The sequence below is a fragment of the Dromiciops gliroides genome, chromosome 1 (assembly GCF_019393635.1).
Source record: "Dromiciops gliroides isolate mDroGli1 chromosome 1, mDroGli1.pri, whole genome shotgun sequence".
Taxonomy (NCBI): domain Eukaryota; kingdom Metazoa; phylum Chordata; class Mammalia; order Microbiotheria; family Microbiotheriidae; genus Dromiciops; species Dromiciops gliroides.
In genome coordinates this window covers 437,018,563-437,032,553 of record NC_057861.1, presented here as the reverse complement: position 1 = coordinate 437,032,553, position 13,991 = coordinate 437,018,563, and the positions used below count along the sequence as shown (strand labels likewise).

Sequence of the window (13,991 nt, the reverse complement as noted above, 5' to 3'; positions counted from 1 at the left end):
CAGACACTCTTACTAGCTGGGTGACCCTAGGCAAGTCACTTAACCCTCATTGTCTCACACACACACAAAAAAATGAATAAATTTAAAATTAAATTTAAAAAACCCTGTTGAATCTAGTTTACCATTAGCTATTGCCAAGAAAATGTCTATTTTTTCATAGCCCTTACATATTAAGTTGAATAACTCAACAATTAATCTTTTTCCTTTTTGCCCTCTTTTCCTGCTGAAATGAATCTCCAGGATGACATTTCATCATCTCCAAGTTATTAAATCATGTCATATTTAATCTAGGATGAATAAGGCACAAGCATTTTTAACATAATAAACACACAGAAAAATTATGTATGTCTATGTGTGTGTGTGTGTGTATAAGGGAAGACTTTAAATAAGAGCCACGGTATTTCATATTCTAGTTTAAAGTGACAGACCCTCATAATGTACTTTGCTTTTATGCAAAAGATGTTTTTCTGAAAATGTGAGTTTTCTTTTTGTAATTTGGAACATTTAAAATATGCAAAGGGAGTGAGATATTTAAAGGACCCTACTTGCATTTAATCCTTTCAAGAAGTAAATAATCACCCCCTAATTTATCTTCTTTGGGGAAATCTAGATTTTTCATATGTAAAACTTTAAGTTAGCCTCACTTGTATGGAATGTCAAGTTTCTGCTGCATAGTGAACAAAATAACCTTTCTCTCTTTTTTTTTCTTTTTCCTTTATTATTCATTTTTAATGTTAAAATTTTGTTCCAAATTCTCTTCCTCCTTCTTGCCCCCCCTACATTGAGAAGACAAGCAATAAAACATCAATTATACATGTGAAATCATGCAAAACATTTCCATATTAGTCATGTTTTTTAAAAAAGCAAGAAAAATAAAGTGAAAAAAACATACTTCAATTTGCATTCAGAGTTCATCTGTTCTCTCTCTGGAGGTGGATAGCATAAAATAAACTATTTCAAATTTTGGGTTAAATTCTTTGCAGAAAGTACTTTTTTCATTGAGTCATTTTTCTAAATGCCAATGTCTGGAGAGTCAATTCTTTAAAGTTATCTAGTGTTAATGAAGGCAGGTGATATTTCTTATCTCTCTTCAGGAGGATAAAATGAAGACAATGATTCATAGAAGGCATTGCATTTTGGAAGATTGCCGCTCCCTAAAAGATTGGCTCAGAAGCCTTTTTGACTACTTTGATTAAGTTCCTGTTTACTGCTGCAGAGTTTTTAAGATACATATTTAAGGATTTGTTTTTAGGGTATTTATTAAATTTATAAATTCAATATTTTTACATATGTTATATTTATTCAATGCCCATTTCAATCAAATTTTTTATATTTTTCTTTTATATGAGTTGTATTAGAAATTAACTACGCCATGATTTGTTCATCCTCAAACCTAGGAGAAGGCTTATTTATTTTCCAGTTCCTAGAATGTTATTTTTCTCACAGATGGACTTTATTTTGACTATGTTTCTGCATCAAGGACATTTAACAGGAACATGCAAACAAATGATGTTAACTCTTGATATTTATGTATAAAGCTATTTTTAAGTGTATCTCTAAGAGATAATTTTTATTAGGCCTTGGGTTTAAGAGCAAGGCTTATTCATTATTGTTTGTAAAACAATATATCAAGTTCAAAATCATAAGTACAAGCAAAAAAAGAGCTTTTATGCTTTATTAATAAAATAAATTGATTTTGTATCAATAATCCTTGGAGCATTGTCCTGTGTATGGGGTACTTATGTATTTTGGCAAAAGAAGAAAACTTGATTGGATAACTAGTTTTAAACTAGGCAAAAAATAAAGAGAATAAAACGCTCTACAATGAAAATTATTTCTGTCTTAATAAATTATGGGGCGGGGGGCAGCTAGGTGGTGCAGTGGATGAGGCACCAGCCTTGAATTCAGGAGAACCTGAATTCAAATCCGGATTCAGACACTTGACACTAGCTGTATGACCCTGGGCAAGTCACTTAACCCTCATTGCCCCACCAAAAAATATATATATATATATGTGTGTGTGTGTGTGTGTGTGTGTGTGTGTGTGTGTGTGTGTGTGTGTATAAAATAAAAAATAAATTCTAGGCAAGAGTGTGGCTATGATGATTTTTTTGGTTTTTGGGCAGGGCAATGAGGGTTAAGTGACTTGCACAGGGTCACACAGCTAGTAAGTGTCAAGTGTCTGAGGTTGGATTTGAACTCAGGTCCTCCTGAATCCAGGGCCAGTGCTTTATCCACTGCTCCACCTGGCTGTCTTATGGTGATTTTTAAAGCTGCTATTTGTAGTTTAACATAATAGATTCAAAGGAAAAGACCATTTTTCTAGGTAATCTTGCTAAACTCAAATGTTTTCTTTGCCAATTACTTAGTTTCCATGTTTCTCAAATGATGAGATGTTCATTTGTCTGGATTCAGTTTCATAATCTTTCACTACCTGGTTATTCTTTCCTTTTTAAAGAGTTCAGCCAGGGGGCAGCTAGATGGCACAGTGGATAGAGCACCGACCCTGAGTTCAAATCCGGCCTCAGACACTTAACACTTACTAGCTGTGTGACCCTGGGCAAGTCGCTTAACCCCAATTGCCTCACTTAAAAAAAAAAAAAGTTCAGCCAGTAACTTTTATGTGACACAAAATAATATTCTCTTTCCTTAAAAATCTTCTTGTTCGGTTGTGTCCAACTCTTTGTGACTCCTTTTGGGATTTTCTTGGCAAAGATACTCGAGGGGTTTGCCATTTCCTTCTCCAGCTCAATTTACAAATGAGGAAACTGAGGCAAATAAGGTGAAGTGACTTGACCAGGATCACACAATTAGTGTTAGAGGCCACATTTGAACTCTGGTCTTTCTGACATCAGGACTAGCATTCTATCCACTGCCCCATCTTAGCAGCCCTTCCTTAAAAATCAATTCATCCCAGGGGCGGCTAGGTGGCGCAGTGGATAAAGAACCGGCCTTGGATTCAGGAGTACCGGAGTTCAAATCCAGCCTCAGACACTTGACTTACTAGCTGTGTGACCCTGGGCAAGTCACTTAACCCCCATTGCCCAGCAAAAAAACAAAAAACAAAAACAAAAATCAATTCATCCCAGGAAGCTAGGTGGCACAGTGGATAGAGCATGGGCCCTGGAATCAGGAGGACCTGAGTTCAAATCTGGTCTCAGACACTTGACACTTACTAGCTGTGTGACCCTGGGCAAGTCACTTAACCCCAATTGTCTCACTAAAAAAAAAAAAAATCAATTCATCCCAATTCAGTTCAATAAGTATCTATTACTACATTTGGTGAAGATAATAGAAAGACAAAAAACACAAAATAATCCCTGCCTTCAAAGAGTTTAGAATCTACTTGGGGATGCAAAATATAAACATTAATTCGTGAAATGTAAAAAGGTAAGTTTATAAAATAAAAGCAAGATAAATTTGAGGTGGGAGGAAGGACTAACAACTAGGGAAAACAAAGGCTTTTTGTGGGAGGTGCATCTAAGTTGAGTCTTCAAGATGAAAGTTTCTAAGAAAGCATTCCAAATTCAATATTAGGGGTATGCTTTTTCATAAGTACATCCCCCAGAGGACACCCCAGACTGAACATGCTGCATGCTTCCTCATCTACTCAAAATCCTAACTGGTGAGCACAGTTTATGTGTTTACGGTTACTAGTTAGCTAGAGGATACAACTGATGGAGGAGGCTAAAAGGGTTAACAGATAACCTATCAAGGCAGAGGCATTTAATAAAATAGTGCAGTAAAACAAATAACAATAGAACATTTTCAACATGAACCTGGAGGACACTTCCAAAAATATACATGCTATCAATGGGAAGAGTGGGCATGTCTAGGGCACATGCATGGAAGGCAGACAAAAAGGAAACACAGGTGACAAGAACAGGTATGGAGGGGCAATCGTGCCCTAGATGCCACAGGACTGTCAATGTCTTCTAGCAGTTTTCCTATGCTGCTCTTGATGGGCCTTGATCTTACCTGGGTTTGACACAGGCCAGGCCTCTGGTAACTTATGGTCAAAATCAAGTCAAGAATCATTCATTTTTTTCCCCTTTTATTTAGAATTTTATTTTTCCCCCAGTTACATGTAAAAAAATTTTTAACGTTCATTTTTTTTTTTTTTGGTGGGGCAATGGGGGTTAAGTGACTTGCCCAGGGTCACACAGCTAGTGTCAAGTGTCTGAGGCTGGATTTGAACTCAGGTCCTCCTGAATCCAGGGCCAGCGCTTTAACCACTGCGCCATCTAGCTGCCCCTTTAACGTTCATTTTTAAAACTTTGTGTTCCTAGGGGCAGCTAGGTGGCACAGTGGATAGAGCATGGGCCCTGGAATCAGGAGGACCTGAGTTCAAATCCGGCCTCAGACACTTGACACTTACTAGCTGTGTGACCTTGGACAAGTCACTTAACCCCAATTGCCTCACCAAAAAAAACAAAAAAAACCTTTGTGTTCCAAATTCTCTTCCTCCCTCCCTCCCGACCCCCCCTTAAGAACGCAAGCAATTCAATATAAGTTATACATGTCTAGGCAGCATTAATTTTAATAGTATTTTATTTTTTTCAATTACAAGTGAAGACAATTTTTTTGTGTTGTTTTGTTTTTTCAGGGCAATGGGGGTTAAGTGACTTGCCCAAGATCACACAGCTAGTAAGTGTCAAGTATCTGAGGCCGGATTTGAACTCAGGAACTTCTGAATCCAGGGCCGGTGCTTTATCCACTGCGCCACCTAGCCGCCCCAATGAAGACAATTTTTAACCTCCATTTTTAATAAAATTTTGAGTTCCAAATTTTCTCCTTCCCTCCCTCCCATCCCTATGATGGTGAGTAATGTGATAGAGCTTATATATGTGCAATCATGTAATCAGCAAGCATTTTTTAAATACTTACTATGTGTCAGGCACTACACTAAACCCTGGGGATAACAAAGGCAAAAACAAACAACACAACACAACAACAACAAAAAAAAAACAGTCCCTGATCTCAAGGATCTAGGTCTAGGGAGGGAGACACCATGCAAACAACTATGGACAAACAAGATCCACCCATGATGAATTGAAGATCATCTCAGAATCTCAGAAGGAAGGCTCTAAGATTAGGAAGAATCCGGAAAACACTTCTTGGAGAAGATGGAACTTAAATTGAAATTTGAAGAAAGCCAGAGAAGCCAGCAGATGGGGGTGGGGGGGTGGGAAGAGTTGTGTAGGAGGAACAGCAAGAAGGCAACTGTCACTGGATTTAAAAATATATTGGGTTTTTCTGATAGTATCCTGTTCATCATAACCTAAATAAAGTACCTTAAACTTGACAAAGAATTTTCTTCATACTATCAGAAAAACCTGGAAAGACCTACATGAACTGAAGCAGAGTGAAATGTACTATATACAAAATAACAGCAATAATGTAAGATGATCTGCTGGGAAGCATGTGGTTATTTTCAGCAAGGCAAAAATATATTGGGGGGGGGGGAGCAGCTATGTGGTGAAGTGGATAAAAAACCAGCCCTGGATTCAGGAGGATTTGAGTTCAAATCTGACCCCAGACACCTGACACTTACTGGCTGTGTGATCCTGGGCAAGTCAATTAACCCTCATTGCCCTGCCAATAAATAAATAGATGGACAAACAGACAGACAGACAGACAGACAGACAGGTAGGTAGGTAGATTAGATGGTTAGATAGATGGATAGATAGATAGATAGACAGACAGACAGACAGACAGACAGACAGACAGACAGACAGACAGATAGATAGATAGATAGATAGATAGATAGATAGATAGATAGATAGATAGATAGATGAGCAAATGAATGAATGAATGAGTAAATGAATGAATGAATATATATATATGGGAAAAGGGAGAATAAGGTATAAGAACACTGGAAAGACAAGAAGGGGGGCCATTTTATAAAGGGTTTTGAAGGTCAAACAGAGGAATTTATATTTGATCTGGAAATAATAGGTCAGCTGTTTTTCCAAGGAGATATTTCACACTGCCCTCTATTTTTTCATTCAATTGAATTTGCTTTACTGTGTCTTGGTTTCTCATAAAGTCACTAGCTTCCATTTGTTCAATCCTAATTCTTAGGCAGTTATTTTCATCAGAGAGTTTTTTAATCTCCTTTTCCATTTGGCTTTTCAAACTGTTGACTTTTTTCTCATGACTCTCCTACATCGCTCTCATTTCCCTTTCCATTCTTTCCTCCTTTTCTCTACATCTTCTTTCTATTTCTCCTTTCTCTTCAAAGTCCCTTTTCAGAGCTTCCAATGGCCTGAGACCAGTTCATATTTTTCTTGGAAGCTTTGGATGTTGGAGCTTTGACCCTATTATCTTCTTCTTCTGAGGTTGTATTTACCCCCAAAGAAGTTTTTGATGGTCTTCTGCTTTCTCTGCCTGTTCATCCTGGCTTACTATTTCTTGTCTTTTAACTCCTTCTTTAAGTGTGGCGCTGCTTCCAGGACACACTGTTCAAGCTACAGCGTGGCACAGGGGATGGTTGGGCTTCTTCTCAGCCTGCCTAGCCTCACTTTCATTTGATTTTAAACTCTCCACTGGGGGGTGTGGGGCTGCTTCTCAGCTCCACTCCTATTCTCAGCTTCAGAGGGTCCCAGGTGTTTTGGGTTGGGGGTAGGGCAGGCTTTAATCTCACCTGGCCTGTTCTCAGATCTGGAGATAACCTCAGGCCTATTTACTAAGAAACCAACCAGCAAAGCTTTCTGTGGTGTGGTTCTCAGCTTCCAATGAGACTGCTCCCCTGCTCCCCTCCCCAATCTGGGCCTTCAGCATCTCAGGATTTCTTCCTGGTTGCCCACTGGGGTGGGACAGTCAAATCCTTCCCCCCAATCCACTGGTACCCCTGCACTTACCCGCCCCCCCCCCCAGGCCAGCCGTTCAGTCCGACCTCGCCCTCGGTTCCAGAAGCTGGTGCTGCAGCCGATTCAGAGGCACTGGGGCAAATTCCTCTGGCTGGTGTCTGGTGTGTCGGCCCGATTGTGGGGTTAGGCTTTATTTGTGGCCCAGCATGGTCCCCTGAAATCTATCTCTAGCTGGAGAAAACTCTCAGCCCGTATTTTTGTGTGTTTTTCTGCCCCAAGGGTTCTTTTATTGCTATTTTTGGGGTGATTGTATCAGGAGTCCTATGAGCTTAAGGTCTTTCCTCCACCATCTTGATCTGGAAATAATAGAGAACCACTAGAGTTGATTGAATGAGGGTGGGGAGAGATGGGAAGAGCAGTGATATGGACGTAGGAAAATCAGTTTGACAACTGAGTGGAAGATGGGCTGGAGAGGGGAGAGACTTGAAGAAGGCAGGCCAACCAGCAGGCTATTGCAAAAGTTTAAGGGTATGAGATATAAGGCCCAGCACCAGGGTAGAAGCAATGTCAAAGAGAAGACAGGGTTATGGATAGGAGAGAGGCTAGTCAACCCCTAGTTCTATAATCTGATTCTTTTTCAAATAGAATATTAAATTAGTTTTCCTATTTTGTTGAGCGAAAGTGGGAAGACATTTCATCAACACTTTTGTGTCGTTTGAAATTATATGGGGGTGCCTATCTCTGTCCCAAGTTTTGGAGAACTTAGCTGGGGTTTTTAATATATTGCTACTTATAAATTAGAGACTTTAGCATCAGTTTTGGGCATTAAGCATTTATCAGCTTATAAGATTCTCAATAATTATTACTTTCCATGGTCCATGTCCCCACCCAGAGCCTCTCATGGAAACATCAAAATCCAGCCCATCTCCAGGCCATCCACGACCAAACAACACTTGCCTACCGTTAGTCCCAATTTCTCCAGAGATGTATGTGATGTAGACTCATGTCACCAACCTAGAATTGCCCTCTCTTCCCCAAGTAAGGAAAGAACTAGGAATCAATGGAGATACAAGGTCTGAATCTTGCTGTGGATAGGTTCCTCATTGCTCTTACCTTGGTTCCAGATTCTCCTTAGGTTCTTGGGTTGGGTGTACTCTGCCATGCCAATTTCTCTTCCCCCTGCAGAGTTCTATGGCTTCTCTGCCTCCCCCCAGGTCATTTCAGTCTTTTAATTGTCACCAGCTCTCTATCTCCTGTGGCAAGGCTCTGATGCACCATTATTGCTATCACTGCTCTTCCTGCTGTCTGAGTCATCTTCCCAGTGACCAACCACCTCCCTTGTCTATATTGACAATGTATGAAGGGGGCAGCTAGGTGGCGCAGTGGATAAAGCACAGGCCCTGGATTCAGGAGTACTTGGGTTCAAGTCCAGCCTCAGACACATGACACTTACTAGCTGTGTGACCCTGGGTAAGTCATTTAACCCCCATTGCCCCACAAAAAAAAAAAAAAGACAATGTATGAAGGGCTACTGGGGGGCCTTACAGCAGGTGCTGACATTTTGAATTGGAGAAAGGGGACTTCCTCCCCACAGTGAGTTCTCTCTTTTCAAGAAAGGAAAAGGAAGAGGAGGGAAACTCCAGCTACCCAGTGGGTCATTCTAGACTCTAGAGAATGAGGTATGCTGCTGTTCCTCCAGATCAGGTATTCAGCGGTATAACACAGTTCCCAGGTAGCCCAAGAATAAGCACTAGATAGGTTTACCACTTTTTTCCTACAGAAGGGGAATACTTGAGGGGTCTTGCTTCTCTGAGGAGAGGGGTGTATTTCTGTGACATTGTTCCACTCGGAGAGTACTTCAGGGTCTCTTCTGGGGACAGAAACAAAACTTATGTTGGAGACTGAGTCGGGGGGTTCTTTAAATCCAGGAGAGAAGGGACCCTTCAGGGGCCTCTCAACATGTTTTACCCAAGGCCCTTTGAGGACAGAGGTCAGGCTGCCCCGAGGAGAGAGAAGTGCTTTTCCACCCCACACTGAGTCTGGGAGAGGATTAGTGCAGCTGCCTAGTAAGACATACGACACAAAGTGTTGCAGTTCTTTTAGAATGAAACCACCAGGGCCAACATGATTAGTAAACAAACACACTAGTAAACACATGTCACATTTACTTTTTTAGTTAGGCCTCCTGCCTTTGCCTGTGTGGAATACAGCCATAAGACAAGGAGGCTTTCAACCCTAGGGACTTTTCTGAACGTTTAGAGTGTATGGGAGGTTTTTTGTTTTGTTTTTTGAAATGCTATCTTAAGATCAAAGCATCATAAATATAGAACTAAAGGAGACTTTAGGGAAACTTCGTGCTACAGTGGAACTACTGCTGAATTTAGAATTTAGAGGACTTGGGCTCAGATCCTCAGTGGTGTGTGACCTTAGGCAAGCGAATTGACTTCTCTGGATTTCATCTATAACATGAAGAGGCTGAAATAGATGACAGCCCCCAGTATCCCTCTCCAGGTTACCACTCTGGATATAGCAGTGGGAAGTGGTTGGCCACTAGGAAGATGGCCCAGACAACAGAAAGAGCAGTGATAGCAGTAACCGTGAAACAGAGCCTTGGCACAGGAGGTAGAGAGCTGGGGACAAGTAAAAGACTGAAAGGACCTGGAGGAAGGCAGAGGAGCCATAGAATTCTGTAGGGAGAAGAGAAGTTGGCATGGCAGGGCACACCCAACCCTTTCTTGCTCTAAATTTATTATCCAACTATAATTTATTATCCTAGTCTGACTCCCTTCCGTTACAGAGGAGGAAACTATGGTCCGGAGTAGGATTTTTTTTTCTCTTTCTGCAAGTTGGGGCCATTTGTTTTCAGTCCATTCCTTAAATCCCTCCCTTTCTAGTCCTCATAAAGCTGTTTTTGTAAACACTCTCCCCACCACCGTGCCACATCTGTGTCATTGTGTGGGGCTTTATGTTCAGCGCAGTTTGCTGGCTGGGATTTTTGCAATCCCATCTCTATGAGTTGTGAGCGTCAAATCCACTGCACCGGAGGGAAAAGGTGTGGGGGTAAGAAGGAAGGAGGGAACGGGAGGTTTGGGGAGGCGCTGCCTTCAGAACAGCAAACATCGCCCACCTTTTCCTTCTCTCCCGCCCTCCCAAGCCAGCGGTCCCTGAACCAGTTTCCCAGCCCTGGCTCCCGTTGCCACGGAGACCGCCCGCCGAACGTTCCCGCGTCCGGGCCCCGCCCCCCGTCCAATCGGACGGGCCCTAGCGGGGAGCCCTGATTCCCTTTGTTCCGCAGCCATTTCGGGGCACGGAGAAGGGGCAGGAGCCGCCTTGGCAGAGGGACGCTTCTGCCGCCGCCGCCGCCGCTGCCGCAGGTCTCTGGGATGGTGTGGGACCGGGTAGGTGGAGAGCACCCTGCGCCGCCCCGGGGCTCCTGGGGTGGGGAAGCAGCGGTCCCGGGCTGCCCATCCATCCTTCCCTCTCTCGCACCCGCCCGGCCGTTTGGAGCCCGGGGAGCGGCGGCGGCGGCGGCGCGGTTCAAACCCTAACAGCTCCGCCTGCCCCCGGGTCGGCCTGGACTGCGGGGGCGGCGCCGCGGAGCCGCGTCCGCCAGGGAGTCAGGCTAAGAGACTTATGGGTGCTGCGGGGCAGAGAGCGTCCGGCCGCGGGCGCTGCAAAGCAGCCGCCGCCGTGGCTGTCTCCTCTGCCCCGCAGCCCCGGCGGGATGCTTCATCCCTGCTCCCCACCCATCCTAGCCCCGGGATCCCGGCTGGAGGGGGCGGGCAGCCAGCTGTCTTGCAGCCTGACGCGCCTGTCGGTGCGCCCTGGCTTGGCACGGACAATTACGCACCGCACCGAGTCGAGCCACGGGTGGGCTTGCGTGCAGGTTACACCAACCTCCAGTCCCTCATGCCTGTGTGAATGTCTTAGTGTTTTCCAAGTGCATTTCCTATGGTAGAAAGAAAGCGCACTGACTCCGGAGTCTGAAGATTCGGGGTCAAGTCCCACCTGCGGCGCTAACCCCCTCGGTGACCTCGGACACGTCTCCCAACCTCTGTTTTCTCATCGGTAAAAATGAGGGGGTTGTACTATATGGCGGCTGAAGTCCCTTCCAGATCTAGACATGGTTCATTGTTTTGATTGCTCCCATGATCCTGCCTTTACCAGTAGCAGAAAATTGGGCTTTTTAAGAAACAGGAACCAGTTAGGGATTTGAAATACTTTTCTTCCTGAAAGAAAAGTTAATTATGTTCTAATATATTTTAATCATATTTTAATATACCTAATTATATATCTTATTTCGATTGAAATCTATTTGTTTAATTATGTTCTATATATGTAATTGCATTTAATTCTATTTTAATATTTTATTTTATATGAAATATACTTTGTATAATTATGTTTTTAAATTATGGGGGCATTAAATGACTGGATTAGGCTCTGTTATGTGATAACGAGTTCATTGTGCTTTTATAAATAACTGACAGGGTTAGTCCTGATATATCTCTCATGGAGGAGACCTGTCAACTTCTCTGGACCTTAGTTTCTTTATCTGTAAAACAAGGGGGTTAGACAACTTCTTGGGCCTCTTCTAGCTTTAAACCTATGCTCCAAGTTATATAGTTTGGATCCCACATGATGTAATTAGATTTGAAAGCCCTATCTGGAGGCCTCATTTGAGGAGCTGAACTTGCTTTCTCAAAAAAGGCTTTCAAGGTACCAAGCTGGAACAACTTGTTTACTAAAGCATAGTGGGTTTGTGATTTGTAAGAGTAGAGGAAGTGTTCCTACACTTACGGATCAGTTAAATATTTAAGTACATTTAAAGACATTTCTTTGAAATAATGAAGGCTTAAATTGTGTTTACATGAACATTAAATGTAGCATTCTTTTTTTAAAAAAAAAACAGAGCAATGAGGGTTAAGTGACTTGCCCAGGGTCACACAACTAGTAAGTGTCCAAGTGTCTGAGGTCAGATTTGAACTCAAGTCCTCCTGACTCAAGGGCAGGTGCTTTATCCACTGCACCACCTAGCTGGCCCTGCCTTTAGATTTTTTCATCTAGCATTTATTAAGTGCCTACTGTGTGCCAGGCATTGTGCTATGTATGGAGGATAGAAAGAAAGGCAAAAACCAGTCCTTGATCTCAAGAAGCTCACAGTCTAACGGGGGAGATAGAATGCAAATAACCATGTACAAAAAAGATAGATACAGGATAAATTTTCTTTTGGGGGGGTGGGGTGAGACAATTGGGGTTAAGTGACTTGCCCAGGGTCACAAAGCTAGTAAGTGTCAAGTATCTAAGACAAGATTTGAACTCAAGTCCTCCGGACTACAGGGCTGGTTCTCAGGATAAATTTTCAAGAGTCTCAGAGGGATAGCACTAAGATAAGGGGAACTGGGAAAGACTTCTTGCAGAAGGTTAAGACTTAAGTTGAGACTCAAAGGAAGCTAGGAAAATCAGGGGATGGAGATGAGAAGGGGGATGGTGGGTTGGGGGGAGACTGCCAGTGAAAACATGAAGAATCAGGACATGGAATGTTATGTTTGAGAGAAACCAAGAAGTTTCACTGGATCGCAGAGTATGTGGAAGGCATAAAATGTAAGAAGCCCAGAAAGGCAGGAAGAGGTCAGGTTATAAAGGACTTTGAATACCAAAGAGAGGATTTTATGTGGAGGTAATGGGAAGCCAGGGGCGTTGATTATTGGGTAGGGTATAATGCAGTCAGATCTGCATCTTAGGAAGAATGATTTGACAGATGGGTGTAGATTGGATTGTAGTGGGGAGGGTCAAGGCAGAGAGAACAACTTGAAGGGTTTTTGCAGTTAATTATATCCAGGTGTGAGATGACAGGGAGGGGTTTCCACTGAGCTGATAGCAGTATCAGAACAGAGAAGGGGGCAGATAGGAGAGATGTTATGAAGGTAGAAATGACAGCACTTGATTGTCTATGGATGTTGATAGTGAGGAGTTGAGGATTACACCCAAGTTGGGAGTGTGAGTGACCGGGAGGATGATGGTATCCTTGATAGGGAAATTAAGAAGAGAGGAAGGTTTGGGGGTAAAAATAATAAGTGCAGTTTTGGACATGTTGAGTTTAAGAAGACTAATTTTGAGATGTCTAAAAGGCAGTTGGAGTGGAGGTTGGGAAAGAGGTTTGGGTTGGACAAGTAGATGAGTCATCTGCATAGGGAAGTTAATTGAATCCATGGGGGCTGATGAGATCACTAAGTGATCTCTACCAACTGGAGAAAGGGTCCAGGACAGAGCTTTGTGTGACCTCCCTCCAACCCCCCCCCCCCTGTCAGAAGGCTTGGTGTGGATGAAGATCCAGCAAGAGAAAGAGGAGTAGTCCTTAAAGTAGGAAGAGAATCAAGAAAGACCAGTGTCACAAACATCTAGGGAGAAAAGAATAGCTAGGAAAAGAGGATCATCAACAGTGTCAAAAACTGCAGAGATGAGGATTAAGGATGAGCATTGAGAAAAGGTAGTTTAGATTTAGCAGTTAAGAGATTATTAATGGGGCAGCTAGGTGGCACAGTAGATAAAGCACCGGCCCTGGATTCAGGAGGCCTGAGTTCAAATCCAGCTTCAGACATTTGACACTTACTAGCTGTGTGACCCTGGAAAAGTCACTTAACCCCCATTGCCCCACCAAAAAAAAGAGAGATTATTAGTAACTTTGAACAGCAGTTTTAGTTGAAGGTTGGAAACCATACTGCAAAGAATTAAGAAGGGAGTAACAGAATAAGAAGAAAGGAAGTCAAGTTAACTGAGTGTAGATGGCCATCTCAAAGAGTTTAACCATGAAAGGGAGGAGAGATACAGGGCAATACCTGGTAGGGGAAAATCAAATGAGCTTTTTTTGCTCTTACTGAAAATTAAGAACATTAAAATATTTTTATAGTAATCATTTAAAGCAATAAAAAATGCTATGCATGCATAGCTAATTGCCCACCTTACAGAGCTGTTGTGAAGATCAAATGAGTTAATGTCTGTATTTTATAAACTTTGAAGAGCTTTATAAACGTCCTTAACTATTGTTTTGTTTTGGTTTTTGTGGGGCAATGGGGGTTAAGTGACTTGCCCAGGGTCACACAGCCAGTAAGTGAGGCCACATTTGAACTCAGGTACTCCTGAATCCAGGGCCGGTGCTTAATCCACTGTGCCACCTAGCCG

The 13,991-nt window shown here is 42.6% G+C and overlaps 1 protein-coding gene across 3 annotated transcripts in view; it reads left to right on the top strand.

The window, feature by feature from the left end:
- Positions 1-10,083: 10,083 nt before the first annotated feature.
- Positions 10,084-13,991, top strand: part of TNPO1 (transportin 1) — a 124,017-nt gene continuing 120,109 nt past the window's right edge. For all 3 annotated transcript variants that reach the window (XR_006354905.1, XR_006354904.1, XM_043986265.1), the window contains exon 1: positions 10,084-10,210. The gene's annotated coding sequence lies outside the window, so the exon portion shown is untranslated. The remainder of the gene's footprint in view (positions 10,211-13,991) is intronic.